The following is an 18251-nucleotide window of genomic DNA, read 5'->3' on the forward strand; positions in this document are numbered from 1 at the left end:
TTCCAAGCTGCCAAATGCCAACACCCAATCGTCTCCCCAGGTACTCTCTCCCAAACTCTTCAGTTCTGTAACAAAAAACAATCAGTCCAGATCGCAAACTGCGTTCTTTTCATGGTATGTTAACAACTTTTAGTCATTAGACTAATTTTACATAATGACACTGTACCATACTCAGAACACTCCTTTGTAACTTACTCTGGCCCAGGAAGCTCACTCAATCATTAGGCTAGTAAATCTCTATCGGTGACGGGCGAAGTTGGTATGCGGAGCCGTTGTAAGTGCAACAGACACCCATCAGTGCTTATCTGACGACAGGTGCTTCGTGCTCTTACAATGGTTCTGCATATCAATCTCATACATCACCAATTGAGGCTTTACCGGTTTGAAGATGGTGTATGTATTCTGAAACCTGTTACAATACCATAAAAACAAACATCACCTGCTGTCGGGACTGATTGTTTTACATTACACTATGTAGCAAGTTCGCTGACATTCAGATTACGAATTCAAAATCATTCCGTAGTTCTGTTGTTTACCGACGCACTGAAGGTCAGCAGGGCAGACACCCTGTGTCCAGTGCCCTTGCTTACACGGCCGCTCAACTGTGTTATCAGCCGCCAACTGCTACTCGTTTCCCCAGATGTGCAATCCAACTCTCGGTAGCTCCACTGCTCACCGACAACTCATGATCCATCCACTCTGGAACAGACACACTGATGGTACAGCCTCCATGTAACTACCGCCACTTCAGGTTCCTGCTAACCCACTCTCACACACGAGACTCACTTCCGACGCGACGCTCGCTTGACCGTCATGGCGCTGCGCTTAGCTGCTTTAACACATCACACACCATCTGCCGCGGTGAAAAGCGATTAGCAGGCGCAGCACATCAATATTACTAAAACGCTATCCCCGAACCCGCTACCAGAAGTGTGGCTCTGAGCACTATGGGACTTAACATCTATGGTCATCAGTCCCCTAGAACTTAGAACGACTTAAACCTAACTAACCTAAGGACAGCACACAACGCCCAGCCATCGCGAGGCAGAGAAAATCCCTGACCCCGCCGGGAATCGAACCCGGGACACCAGAAGTGTGGCGGCGTAACCTGTCACCAGCACACCAGTCGGCAGAGATGTACCGCTAAGATCGATAGCAGGGTTTGGATGAAGGTCGCCTATCACGAGAGAGGCCAGAGACACATTGACAAGGAACACGCCTCCAACGCCCTCTCGATATCAAGTATTCAGGCCCCCGCATTTGGCCAGAGGGCCTGACTGACTCATTCATCGAGTCTGGCATCTGTCAGTTATTCGCAGAGCACGTCACAGGTTACAACAGTACATAGCGACCAGATCAGTGGGTATAGCGGGTGCAGCAGCGAGACTACAGTTTGTAACAGGAAGATTACAAATTTTCTGTGCAGGAGCTTCTACCACAACACATGGGCTCTATTCAAAGTAAGTAAAAGTTTATTTAAATAAAAGAACCATATTCATTCACGTGTGCATTTGTATTATACAAAGAGGTTACCGGTCACCCATAACAACATCCTCTCTCTTGCTCTCATACGGTACAGGACTCTACAGTGGCGACGAGGAGGGGATACTACGAGAAAAGCAGTGTGATTATTGATCGAAACTAAAAAATTAAAATGCTGTAATAATCTACTCATTAAGATATGATCTTATGATAACATTAATGCAATAAGACAAGTATTACAGTTACATTTCCAGACTTCATTCATCCAGTATCTGAGAAAGAGAGCACTTAGCGGCTTCCTACGAACTTTACACATAATTTCAAACTTTTATGAAAGTATTTCTCGCTGACACCAAGCCACAAAATGTTGAAACGAATCGAAATTTATGTCGCTTACTGTATTTCCGCTGTTCGTACAGTCAGATTTCAGCGTGATACATGACGTTTTGAGATAATACTTCTTTACTGTGAATTCAGTTCGGAAGAAACTTTGCAGACAATATCTAAATATTCAGAAATGTAAAAGTGGGTACTTCACAAAACGAAAAAAGGAGTATCCTATGAACATAATATCAGTGAATCACAATTGGAATTGGAAAACTAGGAATCGTGAGGAGAAGATTACATTAATTACAGCACACAGAGGAATTTAAATCATAATTGTTCATGGGCTCCATACTTCAATGGAAAGGAAGAAAGACCTAATAAGTGGTACAGTGGGATGTACTCTCTTCCATTCACTTCACATTCGCTAGTGGAGCGTAAGTGTAGATGTACATACAGATGCACATCAATGAATATACCTACAAAATTATATCGATGTACAGCACGTAGTTCAGGACATAAACAATGAGATGCCCTTAAGGTTTCAATTAAAATAGAGGGAAAATGACCCTCATTATATTCATCCAATGCCTCATAATGAAAGCAAATAGCGACTTCGAGCAAACTTTCTCGTTTACTTTCTTGAAGAAAAACATTTAATAAGTTAGCTCATGTGTAAAGTAATCAGACGTTTGGAATTGTTTCTTACGCTGGAATTTCATTCTTTAAAGTGTAAGGGTTTACTGGAGCACTGAAAGTAAATCGTAAGCTATATCACAATAAAAAATAAAATTTCTAGTAAATATGCACTGGCTTCAGCAATCAATCCCGTCGGTATACAAATACTCAGTGTTGACAGTCGAAAGCTGCCGCCCATTTATCTTAGTATCGTCTCGTAGACAAGGAAACCTCAACTGATGTGTCGGCAGAACTTTTTCTTTAAGTATTCGTTACGCATCCATTGTGGTCTGATATTTTTCAAGTTTTTAGTGCGATGAAAAGCGTTAATAATTAGACGTTTACTGGTACAATAACCGTATTCTCGTGGACGTTGATGTTAAACAAGCGCTGTATCGTGTGTGAGTAACAGGAACTTACCCCAGTTCACTGCTAATAGCGCCACGTCACCTCGACACGGCTGCGCGTAACGCACAAGTATTGAACCATAATTAAGTATAAAATAAAATGTCAAAATTTTATATTCAAACGTTGTCAAGGTAAACACATATGTAATAATGTTTTAAATGTCAAGTCTTAGAGTAATTAAATCAATAGTTTTCAATAAATACAGTTTTAAGAAAAAAATAAGTGGCGCTAAATATTAAAGATAGAAAGCCAGACGTTTGTCATAATGTGCCTACGGAGGTTATAAATAAGCGGTGAAAGTTTCAAAATAATTGAATAAAAATTAAGACCAGAATCCACGTTTTTAAGAAATATTGAAGGCGCTAAATATTGGCCTTAGAAACGTTAAAATTTTGTATGATGCTTCACATCAATTTAAAAATTATAACTAAGAGACCACGTTAATCTACCTCTTATAGTTTTTGAGTAATTTAATGAAAACCAAATTCGTAACTAAAATACATCCATTTTTAGTAGATTAAGTACCTGTAATTTTAATGGTAGAAAATCTAGGTTACAGTACATGATAAAATCTACTAAATAATAGAGCTGTAACAAACTTTAGAATCATATTATTAAAAGCAACCAATACAAGTTACAGTTCAGAGGTAACGATCTACTGTTAGTTTCACTATAAAAATTCTGGAAGGCAAAGTTTTTATTCAAGGGAGCAGAAATTTCATTTGTGATTTCAAATAATTTACTAGAATACGGATAAACATTAAGAAGATTCTAAATTAATTCGTAAATTTGTAATTAATGATAATGTGTCCGAGAAAGCGGTCGTTCGGAGGCTGCTGCCGTGTGCATAAGACAGATGACTGCAGATGTTCCCTTGGCTATCCACTGCGGAATATATATAAATACAGACCGAGAGGCAGGAAGAAGGTTCACTTTGTCCTCAGCCACTGTAAGATGCACGTCTGTTCAACGTCGGACTGTGCTCTGCCTCGGATAGCGTCAGACACGACTGTGACAAAACTAGTATTTTCAGTAATAACCGATAGAGAACTCGCGAATACTGTACACCGTCCTGCATCACTTATAACTGTTAGCGTGCCGTCCGTGATAATTACAAATCCGAGTGGCAAGTGGTGGCTATTATTTCCACTTTTGTGGTGATCGTGTATTTCGAACATTTGAGTATTGGTAGTCAGGGTGAAGACAATTTGGTAGGAACGTACCGTAGAGATCGTCTCTCAACTGATAAAAGTGATTTTTATGGCTCTGAGCATTATGGGACTTAACTGCTGAGGTTATTAGTCCCCTAGAACTTAGAACTACTTAAATCTAACTAACCTAAGGACGTCACACACATCCATGCCCGAGGCAGGATTCGAACCTGCAACCGTAGCGGTCGCACGGAAAGCGATTTTTAGGTTGGAAAGATTTGCTGTTAGTCGAACGTTGTGATTTTAAAAGTGTTGTGCGAGAGATACTTTGCTAAATACATGCATGAACTCGAACTTCATACCTTCATTTATAATCATAATTCTGATCTGACTAAGTAGAAAGAGAATATAAACGTTTCTTTGAGTGGGCTGAGCCGGAATGTGGCCGTGCAGACTGGAAACTACGGTTAGTATGTTCTCCATCGCTTTCTGGCTGACCACAAATATAGTTGCCAGACTTACGTGAGAAAAACGACCAACAACACAACAACCGTTCAATTTAACCCGCCGCCCCACAACGTGGTTTGTAAGATATACTTTGCCGGTGTTTTCGTGTAATTAGTGTTGTCAAAGTTGGTCGCCTCTTAAGGCTGGTTTCTGTGCCATGGAGGATCACGAAAAAGACTCTCCGTGGCGTGAACGTCACAAGATGTGACCCTCCAGGTTCTAGGAGTGCCAGCAGCCGTCTCTGGTGGGGAGCGAGTAACTACTTCAGACGGGTTTTCGTGATGACTGCACGTTTAAACGCATGCAAGCTGTCAACCGCACACGACCAAGTTAAAACCTCTAGTGGGTACCTTCCCAGTCACATACTGATTTCTCGTGTGCCTAAACGGAGCTGAGCTTCCACGAATTTTGGCGGACAATTCGACTAGTGTGACGTCAAGTTGACTAACAGACCCTTATTTCTGCAGGATTAGCGATACATTTTTACCCATTCCGAATAAAAATGGGTCTAGGAAATTGCTTATTCGCTCAAATTATTCGCTTAACAAGAATAGGTATTAAACATAGAGTACTGGACGATGTGCCGTAGATCGCCTGTTGTACATCCACCTGTTCACAGCCGCCGGAAGGCGGAACAAAATATAACGCAATTACAGCTATCATAGTTGGGCGGCAGTGTGCCTGTCGGATGAAGAGACAGGCTGGAGGTAGGCGGACAGAGATAGAGACAGCGTCGTGGCTGGGGAGTTTATCGCGGTCCGGCCCGCACAAGTGAGTTACGACCGTAACAGGCGGCTGCGTAATGAATCGGCCGCGCAGTCGTGATCTGTAATTGAGCCTAATGAGGCGGCGCTCGGTCGCGGCGATAAGCCGTCCAGCCGCCACTGCGGGCAGGCGGCGGCAGAGGGCGCTCTGTGTGAGCGCTGCAGCGGCAGCGGCAGCGGCAGCGGCGCCTGATGAGCGCGTCCGCCGCAACCCGCTGCACACACTGCCCCAGCTCCACCCATTCCCATTCGAGGTAATGTTGCGCCAGTTCCCGTCCAGTCTCTGCTGTCACACAGGAAGCCGTCTTACTGCGGATAAATGTATTGTTGTGGAGAAGAACATTCAACTGTGAACTGTCAAATAACAAGGGGACCACACAGACTTCCCTTCACCAATTTAATTTCTATTGACTGCCTGTTTGGTGCACGACTAGGTCTCCCAACATATGTAAACAGGATGACGTAACTCTTGATCGCTTTCGAGCAAATCGAGTTAGAATATTATAGCGTGCTTATATACTTCGGAAAGCCGCTACTGGTCAACGAGTCCGCAGCAGAGGGAGGCAGAGCTTAGTTTCATAAGGCCGAGGTTGGGATATCTAATCTGACTTTCAGTACAGTTTCTATTCTTTTTTTTCGGGTCACAGTCTTCTGACTGGTTTTATGCGGTACACCACGAATTCCTCTCCTGTGCCAACCTCCTCATTTCAGAGTAGCACTTGGAACCGACGTCCCCAATTATTTGGTGGATATATTCCTGTGTCACTACCCAGTTGCATTAAAAGATTACTGACTATCGTGTCTTTAACTTTTTTTTGTTTCATCAGCCTTCTCACTGGTTTGATGTGGCCTCTCCTGTGCCAATCCCTTCATTTCACTTGCAAACTACTTCCTCAATTATGATCGTCTTCCTCTACAGCTTTTGTCCTCTACGGTTCAATGGTTCAAATGGCTCTGAGCACTATGGGACTCAACTGCTGAGGTCATTAGTCCCCTAGAACTTAGAACTAGTTAAACCTAACTAACCTAAGGACATCACAAACATCCATGCCCGAGGCAGGATTCGAACCTGCAACCGTAGCGGTCTTGAGTTTCCAGACTGCAGCGCCTTTAGCCGCACGGCCACTTCGGCCGGCTGTCTCTACGGTTCCCTCTAGTACCATGGAAGTCATTCCCTCATGTCTTAAAAGATGTCCTATCATCCTGCCCATTCTCCTTATCAGTGTTTTCCACATATTCCTTTCCGATTCTGCGAAAAATCTCCTGATTCCTTACCTTCTATTCCTAATTCCCAATTATTCTTTTCAAGACAGAAATGGTCTGCCTATGTGCACTATTAAAGTATTTCGTCCAATACGTATTCGACTGATGCAAACTTGTGGCATTTAGTACAATAGCCAGGTGAAAATGCTTACAAATTGAATATGAAATCACAAGTACATCATCGAATACAACAGAGAGTCAGCGACTAGACAAGACTGTATAAGGATTCAGTCGGTCATAGACCATTAGGTTTCTGTACAAACATTTTGTGATATACTTCTGAATCCACTGTAGACCGCCAAACTCTGTGATGACCGAGAACTATTCATGAACGTAAGCCAAGTTTGTTATATAACACACACAATCAATAAACCACGCACATGCAAGGATACGGCTCCATTATATGCGCTGAATGTTTGCAATAATTCTCATTTCCCATATTTGTACATCTTGACTCCCAAAGTTCCCCGTACATAACACGTTATACTTGTCGCAAATGCAGTAAAAAAATAGACATAATGTGAATACACTGAACTGATTAAAGGTTCTATGCGTTACTTTTTATTTCCAATTTCATTACAAAAATTTGTATACTTCTTTTTTCAAGATAAACATTATGAAAATAATAAATGATTAATTAGGTATTTGTAATTATCACAGTCATAATAAACATTTTGTTTGATTTACGTGCGAATGAAAAATAAAATTAGGTGTAGTGATATTAGATCCAGGGGCTTCGCACTTACGAAACTAAGCGCTTACTTGAATGGCTTATGTTTGAACTCTTTGAATATTAGCAACTGTACAATGAATATAAGTACTAAGAACATTTTGAAGCTCGATTTTCTCGAAAAAGGTCGAGGGATACGTTTTCCTACCCACATATATTGAGGTACCAGCCATGACACAATTTAATCGTAATATCTGAAAACGGTTAGAAATTGCAACTAGAATGCAAAGGCTGCAAGACTGTTTAAAAGAATTCGCAAAGGCCGCAATATAAGGGAGTCCGTGAGGTTTTCATCTCATAAATTATCTGTGAAAATATCAACTTGCAATGCTGCTCAGTGCTTACGTGTTTACGCCTATGGGAGATTAAGGAAAGAAAGAAAACTACATCAAAAAATGAACATAATGTGTCCTTTAGCTGTCTGTCACGTAAGGAGATTCAAAACAGTCACTCGCTCCTATAACCGCGTCAACACATATCTTCTGAGTATATTCACACGTTTGGCTAAAGTGGCACAGCCTCTATAAACTCTGCAAGTCGATGATCAGAAACCATGATCTGCTACCCAGTGCTGCAGGTGAAAACCTACTTTTGCCGTCTACCGGGTAAGAAGTCTCTCCTCTAAGTCCTCCGGGGAAGAAGTCTGCACTAAATGCCTCACAGTAGAGGTGAATTCTGCTCACTCTCGAGATTAAGTTTCGCTTCTGCGCCTGCACAACTATCTGTGAGCCAATGCGACGATTTTACCATAGACAATGGCACGGTAGTAAATATGTCAACAATTTCCAAGTTAACAGTGTTAACCTATGGAAAGACTCAGTTCTTAAAAAGTTGGTTTAAGGTCCCCACTCTACCGTCGAATTGTCTCTATAACCAATCCACTGGTTCCACGTTTTGGATTTTGTGTGCAACTGCCCTCAGTTTCTTCGTTCAGCTTCATAATTTCTTTTAATCAGTTAAGTTTGTTGTTCCAACATTCCCAAAAAATGATGAGGCTATACCGTTGTAGTGCAATTTCTTTACGTTTCTCAGAGAACCGTGAGAGTCTTGCCGCTTCACAAAAATCATTTCTGGGAATTGGTCTTACATCTTGAAAAGTAACTCCTGTTGCCAAAGAGTTAGGCCCAGGTACCTGGGGTTGCAAAGCTCTCCGAGTTTGCATAACTCAAGTGTCCTGCCATTCTGTTACCCGATTTCCTGAGAAAGGCAACAGAACCACACACAGCGTAAAGCATCGTTCTATGAATTTCACAGTAGGAGGCGCGTAGGACCCCAAACATTACCACAGCTGCCTGGCCGCTAAGCTCAAAGGGTGACCCCACCCGAATACCACATCGGACCTTGCTCCAGTGTTCAAAAACAAAATTCCGAGGTTGTTGGCCTGTCTGAGCTTCACCATTCAAGAAAATTACAGAAAGATTTCCATCCAGCTACCAACAGTGTAACGAGAGAGAGTAAAATATTAATTGATCTCCGAATCTCTAAATTAACTAAAAACCGCTCCTATAAACGTGAGCATTCATCAACTAACATTGATCTGACAAACCAAATCAATTAATATGAAGTATGACAGTAGAAACTAAGAGTGTGAGTCCAACAATAGCTAATCACGTATCAGGTGGAAGAAACGATCTTACATTTCAGGTTTGCGTTTCCGTCTCAGTCAGTTAAAGCGGTGCTAAGAGTAGGAAACAGGTGGATGGGCGTTGACTAATCAAGAGAATTACATCTACATCTACATACATACTCCGCAATCCACGATACGGTGCTTGGCGGAGGGTACCTCGTACCACAACTAGCATCTTCTCTCCCTGTTCCACTCCCAAACAGAACAAGGGAAAAATGAGTGTCTATATGCCTCTGTACGAGCCCTAATCTCTCTTATCTTATCTTTGTGGTCTTTCCGCGAAATATAAGTCGGTGGCAGTAAAATTGTACTGCAGTCAGCCTGAAACGCTGGTTCTCTAAATTTCTTCAATACCGATTCACGAAAAGAACGCCTCTTTTCCTCCAGAGACTCCCACCCGAGTTCCTGAAACAACACTCGCGTGATGATCAAACCTACCAGTATCAAATCTAGCTCCCAGCCTCTGAATTTCTTCTACGTCCTCCCTCAATCCGACCTGATAGGAATCCAAACGCTCGAGCAGTACTCAAGAATAGATCGTATTAGTGTTTCATAAGCGGTCTCCCTTACAGATGAACCACATCTTCCCAAAATTCTACCAGTGAACCGAAGACGACTATCCGCCTTCCCCACAACTGCCACTACATGCTTGTGCCACTTCACATCGCTCTGCAATGTTACACCCAAATATTTAATCGACGTGACTGTGTCAAGCGCTACACTACTAATGGAGTATTCAAACATTACGGGATCCTTTTTCCTATTCATCTGCATTAATTTACATTTATCTCTATTTAGAGTTAGCTGCCATTCCTTACACCAATCACAAATCCTGTCCAAGTCATCTTGTAGCCTCCTACAGTCACTCAACGTCGACACCTTCACGTACACTACAGCATCATCAGCAAACAGCCGCACATTGCTATCCGCCCTATCCAAATGATCCTTTATGTAGACAGAAAAAAACAGCGGACCTACCACACTTCCTTGGGGCACTCCATATGATACCCACACCTCCGATGAACACTCACCATCGAGGACAACGCAATCATTTATTCCATACCTCTGTAAGTTTTTCTAAGTACTTATTCTTTCCCTGTGACGTGTTATGATGAACCCAAATTAAAGTAGGTTTACCAACAGCCTTTCCAGTTTTATCAGAAGTTGTCACGACAAGTCAAATCTAAGTATCTACAATCAGAGAATGTAGCCGGACGTACTTGAAGAATCTGAAATTTTTATGACCCAAAGAAACGTACCTCGCAAGATTTTTAAAGGTTAGAATGCATTTTCTGGTCTAGCTTTCTTTATTATTTACGGTCATGTGCTCCGGTAGATGGTAAATGTGAGATACTCTTCCGCATTCCGAGAACAGAAAGGTATTCATCACGTTAGCTGATCGTGACGGAAGACTGCAGCATGTGGCATATATAAATAGTCGGTCTACTGCATCTCTCTTCACTCAACACACCATGGTAGGTAACGGACTTCGGTGCCCACTGTTTTAAGAAACAATTATCACTTAACACTTTCATATATATATATTCCTCCGAGAGTTCTGGAACCTGTACAGATAATTGGAATAGAGATTGGAATAGAGATCTACATAAACATCATTTCCGCCGTTTTATTGCTCATGAAAACCACACATTGCATGTTGTACCACCATACAGCGAGACCTTCAGGGGTAGTGGCCCAGATGATCACGTCGTCCATGAAAAGCCCTTTTCAGTATATCCCAGGGGTGTTCGATACGGTTCTTGTCTGAAGAACATGCTGGCCACTCTAGTCGAGCGATGTCGTTATCCTGAAGGAAGTCATTCAAAAGATGTACACGATTGGGCCACGAATTGTCGTTAATGAAGACGAATGCCTCGCCAACATGCTGCCGATATTGTTGCACTATCGGTCGGAGGATGGCATTCACTTATAGTACAGCGGTTACGGTGCCTTCCATGCCCACCAGCGGCGTATGTCTGCCCCACATAATGACACCCCAAAACAGCTTGGAAACCCCACTTTGCTGTAGTCGCAGGGCAGTGTGTCTAAGGCCTTGAGCCAGACCGGGTTGCATCCAAAAACGTCTCCGACGATTATGTAGTTGAAGGAATATGTGACAACAATCGGTGAAGAAGCCTACTGCGGACGGTTTGAGTCGCAGCATGACGTCCTTTGGCTGCACGAGAAGTATTCTTCAACATGGTGATGTTGCTGTCAGGGTTCCTCCGAGCCATAATCTGCAGCCACTGCAGTAATAGCCCTTAAGCGGCCTGAGCGAGGCATGTCATCGACAGTTCCTGTCTCTCTGTATCTCCTCCATGTCCGAACAACATCGCTTTGGTTCACTCCAAGACGCCTGGACACTCTTCTTGTTGAGAGCTCTTCCTGGGAGAATGTAGCAATGGCGGCGCGATCGAAACGCGGTATTGACCGTCTACGCATGGTTGAACTACAAACACGAGCAGTGTACCTGCTTCCTGGTGGAATGACTGGAACTAATCGAGCCTTGCGGATTAGATATGTCTTATTAATTTCGTAATACGTTTTAAAGTATGTGAGCAAGAACGAAACTGTATGGTGTACAACGTGCTGTCAAGTTGTTCTCTGATACTCTTTTTATCTTTTGTTCTACACTGCAGCAATCATATTAATGTGTCTTTTCTTAGTCATCTGGCTTCTGACTGATTTTGTGCAGCCCGTGCTCTTCATTTCCGAGTAGCAGTTGCAACTAACGCCCGTAGTTATTGGTTAAAAGTTATCAGATCTCTGTTTTTCCCTACAGTTTTCAGTCTCTACAGCTCCCTCTAGTACGACAGACATTATTCCTTGATGTCGTAACAAATGTATAATCCTGCCTCTTCTTCTTACAATGATTTCGATATATTCGCTTCCTCGTCCATTCTGCGAAGAACCTCCTCATTATTTATATCATGTCCGCATAATTTTCACATTCGTCTGTACTGCTACATCTAAAACACTTCGATTATCCAGTGTTCCGGTTTTCACAGTGTCCGTGGTTCATTACCATACACTTATGTGTTCCAAACGTACATTCTCAAGAATGTCTTACTCAGTTATTAACTTCTGTTAATTATTTATATTTTATTTTTTGATGGAGGAAAGACTTTTGCATGGTATTAATGTACTCATCCCTGAGTTATGCACATGTCAGGTGACTATACAAACTTTTCTCTCTGTCACGTCTTATCATCTTGCGTTAGTCTTACACCATTATAAACAGATTTCACTTTGCGGTGCCAGTTATATGTGTGTTCATAACATTGTTATCTGTACAGCCTAAGAGGGCAGTGTTTGCTATATTACACTTTTGTAATCTTTTTTTGTTGTTGCCTTTTCTTCCTTTCCAACCTAGAACTGAAGATGATGTTCACAGCAGTCTGAAACTGATACGCAGTGATAAGAAGCTGCTAGCCAAATGGTGTTTGACTGTTAAGCCACTACCTTATAATAGGTAGTGACATGTGAGTGGAAGGACTTAGCTGAACTCCGCGATTGTCCAAAACAATATCAATTACAAAAACAATTTTCTGCAGTAATTATCTGGAGTCATGGGCCAATTAAAAACACAATAAAATGGGTTGTGAGCACCAACTAAAAGTTTAAAAAGCAATCAAAATCAGCCTTCACATTCAGTTTCATTCAAGATACAAATTACACATGTTGGCATGGTTTTAACTAGTTTACATGTGACAGCATCCCGATAAGATAACCGCCACCTCCACAGCTTGCAATTACACTATTCGATAAAAAGTATCTGGACACCACCAAAAATATACGTTTTTCATATTAGGTGCATTGTGCTGCCACTTACTGCCAGGTACTCCATATCATCAACTTCAGTAGTCATTAGACATCGTGAGAGAGCAGAATAGAGAGCTCCCTGGAAATATTGGACGTCGAACGTGGTCAGGTGATTGGATGTCACTTGTGTCATACGTTTGTACGAGAGATTTCCACACTCCTAAACATCCCTAGGCCAACTGTTTCCGATGTGATAGTGAAGTGGAAACGTATAGGGACTCGTACAGCACAAAAGCGTACAAGCCGACTTCGTCTCTTGACTGACAGAGGCAGCCGACTGTTGAAGAGGGTCACAATGTGTGATAGGCAGACATCTATCCAGATCATCGCAGAGGAATTCCAAACTGCTCCAGGAACCACTGCAAGTACAATGACATTTAGGTGGGAGCTGAGGAAACTTGAATTTCGTAAGCCACACATAACGCCGGTAAATGCCAAATGACGCCTTGCTTGGTGTAAGCAGCGTAAACATTGGACGATTGAACAGTAAAAACGCCGTATGGAGTGACGAAACACGGTACACTATGTGGCTATCCGATGGCATGGTGTGGGTATGTCGAATTCTCGGTGAAGTATATCTGCCAGCGTGTGTAGTGACAACAGCAAAATTCGGAGGCGGTGGTCTTATGGTGTGGTCGTGTTTTCCGTCGAGGCCTACATTGATGTTTTAAGTGACGGCCGCTGTGGCCGAGCGGTTCTAGGCACTTCAGTCCAGAACCACGTGGCTGCTAGGGTCGTATGTTCGAATCCTGCCTCGGGCATGGTTGTGTGTGATGTTCTTAGGTGCAAGTAGTTCTAAGTCTAAGAGACTGATGAGGTCAATTGTTGAGTCCCATAGTGCTTAGTGCTATTTGAACCGTTTTGATGCTTTAAGTACCTTTTTGCTTCCCACTGTTGAAGAGCAATTCGGAGATGGCGATTGCATCTTTCAACACGATCGAGCACCTGTTCGTAATTCAGGGCCTGTAACGGAGAGGTTACACGACAATAGCTTCCCTGTAATGAACTGGTCTGAACATAGTCCTAACCTGAATCCTATAGAGCACATTTGAGATGTTTTGGATACCTGATTTCGTGCCAGGCCTCGCCAATCGACATCGATACCTCTCCTCAGTGCAGCACCCCGTGAAGAATGGGCTGCCATTCCCCAAGAATCCTTTCAGCACCTGATTGAACACATGCCTGCAAGAGTGGAAGCAGTTATCAAGTCAATTGTGCGCCAGCACCATATCAAATTGCAGCACTACCGCTGGAGGGCGCCACGAACATGTAAGTCATTTTCAGACAAGTGCCCGGATACTTTTGATCACATAGTGTAGCTAGTAGGTATTTCGAAACTACTGGTGGCAAGGCTGTGTTGCTGGAGTGCCACCTCATTCAGGGACACTCGCAACTTGATCGGCAGGCAAAGACGTTTCTTTGGTCCAGCAGCAATTACTTACCCGGCCGCTGCCGTGCCGTCTCCCTCTGGCTGCTGAGACACTGTCCGGCCGCCCAAATCCTTCCGCCATTGGTCGACCGGGCACGATCACGCCTTGCGTACGGCTCGACGATGTCGCTCGACGCAGCAGCGGGGAAAGTCAAATGGCATTCTGGTATCAACAGAACGCTGACAAGTCCATCAAAGCCAATTATGAATTTAACCACTTTCTCATTGTCAAATTTGGAATGTCGTGCTACATGTCTGAAGTGTAGGTGTAGAGAGAATAACTCTTTGAGGAAGATTGTTTATTCGGATTATGTTTTGACGTGATCGAATGGTGCAGTATATTTCACACCAGAAACGATATCTTATTGTGGGAGACTGACAAAAAAAATTGCAAAGTGTGTGTGAAACTTTGAATCTTCACTAAATGCAATGCAGTTCTCGTTTTTAAGTCTTTTGCTAATTAAGATGGAGCGCTGAGTACGTGATTTTCTTTTTTTTGAAACCTGGTTTTCACTTCATTGTCTTTTACTCCTCATTATAGGTCTTCGATTAGGTAGCTGGGTAGACCAGTAGATCGGAGAAGCAATTTGAGTGATCTCATGAGTCATTTTTCTAAGTTGTGACTGTCCATCACCGAGGAAAATGTGGTCAACACGAAAGCGGTAATGAGTCGAGAGAACAACGTGACGTACTCTAAGAATAAAGTGACATAAATATATTAATTCGTCTCACGTCATCAATGCACTGATACTTTTCGCCAATATCGGCTAAATTCTACATTTGTGTTCGCATGATGTCAGTAGTAGCCACATCATTAATTTATTAATACTTGTAGTGCGCATGCAGAAGGATCGCAGGACACCTGCACACAATTATAGTCCTATATCGTTGACGTCATTCTGTTGCAGAATTATGAACATATTTTACGTTCAAGAGCTAAGACGTTTTTGGAGAGCGAAAATATCTTCTGTAATAATCAACACTGACTGCGTAAATAGAGATCTTGTGAAACTCAGTTCTCTCTGCTCCTCCACGAGATCCATTGCGTAGTAGATAACGGCGCTAAGGTTGATGCCCACAATAAATCCGCTTTGGGTGACCATCTGCGGGATTTGAACCATAAAATTACTGATGTGCAGCGAGGTATGAAAATCTTCCATAAAGCGCCGAAAGTTTTGGAAAACATGGAAATTTACAAAAACTGAAAGAGGTTTCCGAGTATATTGTTGAACGACCAGTTAGAAACGGCGGATCATAATTTCTTTGACATATTTGATGCGATACTCTAGAGACGCTGTGCGACCTAATCACACATTGTGATGGGTGCTGCGTATCTATTATGCTCGGAAAGCCACCCTTACAATACTGCTAATGTTATTTATATGTTTTTTAGGAGGACCTCCCTTGGTAAAGTAAATACTTGCTATAAGGCTTGAAGTGTAGTTGGCCAACTTCCCCAGTAAAACTTCACTCGATGATTACCACTGCCCGTCAAGCGTGTCTTCGTTACGTTCTTATTTATTTTTATGATTTACAGATATATTAGTGTATGAAGCCAGAACGCTTGTGTTTTTGGTATCATAGAAATATGATTTTTCATTATTCCCCATTCCGCGAGGCCCATGGACGAAACGAGTGCCATGCCGATGGGACCATACGTGGAGTCACTATGCATCTTGGTCCGCATGTCATTTCCCGCCTGTTCCTGTGCCCTTCGGTTTGCTTCTGACCTGGCATTCCTTAATTCCATGTGCCTATGCAGGTATTCATAGTTGATTCGTACGTTGCTCATAACGAACGTACAGATGGTGAGAGACTTTATAGCAAGTTAATACGTTCTTGTTTAGCGCTTACGATATCTAAGACCATAGTGCCTAGACAGGTAAAGCCCAGCATACAGGTTTTAATCACTCGTCACATTATACCTAAGTCGTGCCATGAACAGCTTTCTGTGTGCACATTCCAGACGTCATTATATGAATAAAGGTACATTATAATATGTAATTTTGTAAGGCCCTAATGGATAATGTCTGTGCCTCAGATGCTTTTACTTTGTAATTAACGTACTTTATAGTGATTATAGTACGTACAGGAAATGTATGCGCAAATGTGGGCTTTGCATGGGTATGGGACAAGCAATTATAGTAAAGTTGTGTTTTAGTAGTAATGAGTGGTTGTAATGGGGACTGTGCGTGCGCTGCTTGGACAGCGCCATCTGGTGGCTGGTTGTGAACCGCTACAATCACAGCAGGTAAGTCTGCGCGGAATAGGGCAGTGATGATGCCGGCCGGTGTTAGGCGAGCAATGGTAGTTTCATCTGGTGACTACAGTTTTGTATTTTATGGGAAGAACGACTATGAGGACAGTTTTTTATTATTTTTTATTGGTTGTGACAATGATTTTATCAGATGGTCTGCCTCATTTGCCATGCTGTCCATATGGTTTTATAAATGTTAATCTACGTTTCGGGTATGTGGCTCTGTAATAATTGTAATGTATATAGTTAACTCGTATACGCCCTCCCTCAAACCTATTATGTCATACCTTCACAGATCCGATGATGGCACCTTCAGAGTGATGAAACATGTCATCTAGTAAACGATATTGAAGCGATCGTGGCTTTTCAGTTATTCAAAAACAGAGTGATCGACACACCATGTGTTCACTGCAAAATTTGCTGCTAGATTCAAGATTCCCCTGCAGACGGAATTCAACACCTCGATCGCATCGGACGAAAGATGTGACGGTAATATCCGGTGTAAAAAAATGGTTCAAATGGATCTAAGCACTATGGGACTTTACATCTGAGGTCATCAGTCCCCTAGAACTTATTACTACTTAAACCTAACTAACATAAGGACATCACACACATCCATGCCCGAGGCAGGATTCCAGCCTGCGACCGCAGTAGCAGCGCGGTTCCAGACTAAAGCGCCTAGAACCGCTCAGCCACAGCTGCTGGTTATCCGGTGTGTCCCTAGGAACTCTGACTGGCTTGTTATTGTTTACAGTAAGGAAAACACATGTAGGAGAAAGAGTCGGATGTTTCTTGAGAATGTTCGCAAATGATGCACTTGTCTATAAGAAAGTAGCAACACCAGTAGACAGTATGGATTTGGAGGGTGACCTGCAGAGGACTGATATCAGTTCACGCGATACATAAATAAATGTAACTATAATTATAATCCGCATACATCCTATATATTGGGAGCTGACTGCCACGCATAGGAAAAATATTACGGAAATGAAACTCATCGGCAAAGGAAGTAGCTTATAAGGCGCTTATTCGACCTATTTTTGGGTATTGTTCATCAACGTGAGATCCTTACCAGGTAGACATAGAAAAAGTAGAGAAGATCCAAGAAAAGTAATCGTATAGTCGGCGTAGCAGTGTTTCTCTACAAACTCCACTGGCAGACGTTATCCGAGAGGCATCGTGCATCACGAAGAGGTTTACTACTGAAATTTCGAAAGAGCACTTTCCGGAAAGAGTGTTTTACTTCCTCCCACATACACCTCACATAATAACACGGACAAGAAAATTCGAGAAATTACAGTCAGTACAGTGGCTTATCTACAATCATTCGTTTCAATGACCATTTGTCAGTGCAACAGGGTAGAGGGGATCGGAACTACACAGCACCACACCCCATTAAGTGGCTTGCGGAACATGAGGTAGCTATGCACACAGTGAACTGCACATTTTCGTTAGGATACATGTGTCGTTTCACTTATTTAAAATTTTAGGGGTTTGAAATATTTTCCTTGCTTCATACAGTGATGAACCTGCAAGCACATGTCCATAGAAATTTTCTCCTTGAACTTCATGTAAAATGTGACTGAAAATGCGAGACTATAAACGAAGAACAGTGAAACCTGATACAACTGACAGAGAAATCTAGTGGTACGGTAATGTTTTCGGATGGCTGGTAGCACAGACAGTTGACGGCTGTGGGGCGGAGAGGAGAGAGAGAGAGACAGGACTGGTTGCCCGCTCTCTTTCTCACCCCTTCTGAGCAGCCTACGGTACGTAACACAAGCGTTCTTAAATCGACGTCCCTCTAAT

This window comes from Schistocerca americana, chromosome 1, assembly GCF_021461395.2.
Source record: "Schistocerca americana isolate TAMUIC-IGC-003095 chromosome 1, iqSchAmer2.1, whole genome shotgun sequence".
Classification (NCBI taxonomy): Eukaryota; Metazoa; Arthropoda; class Insecta; order Orthoptera; family Acrididae; genus Schistocerca; species Schistocerca americana.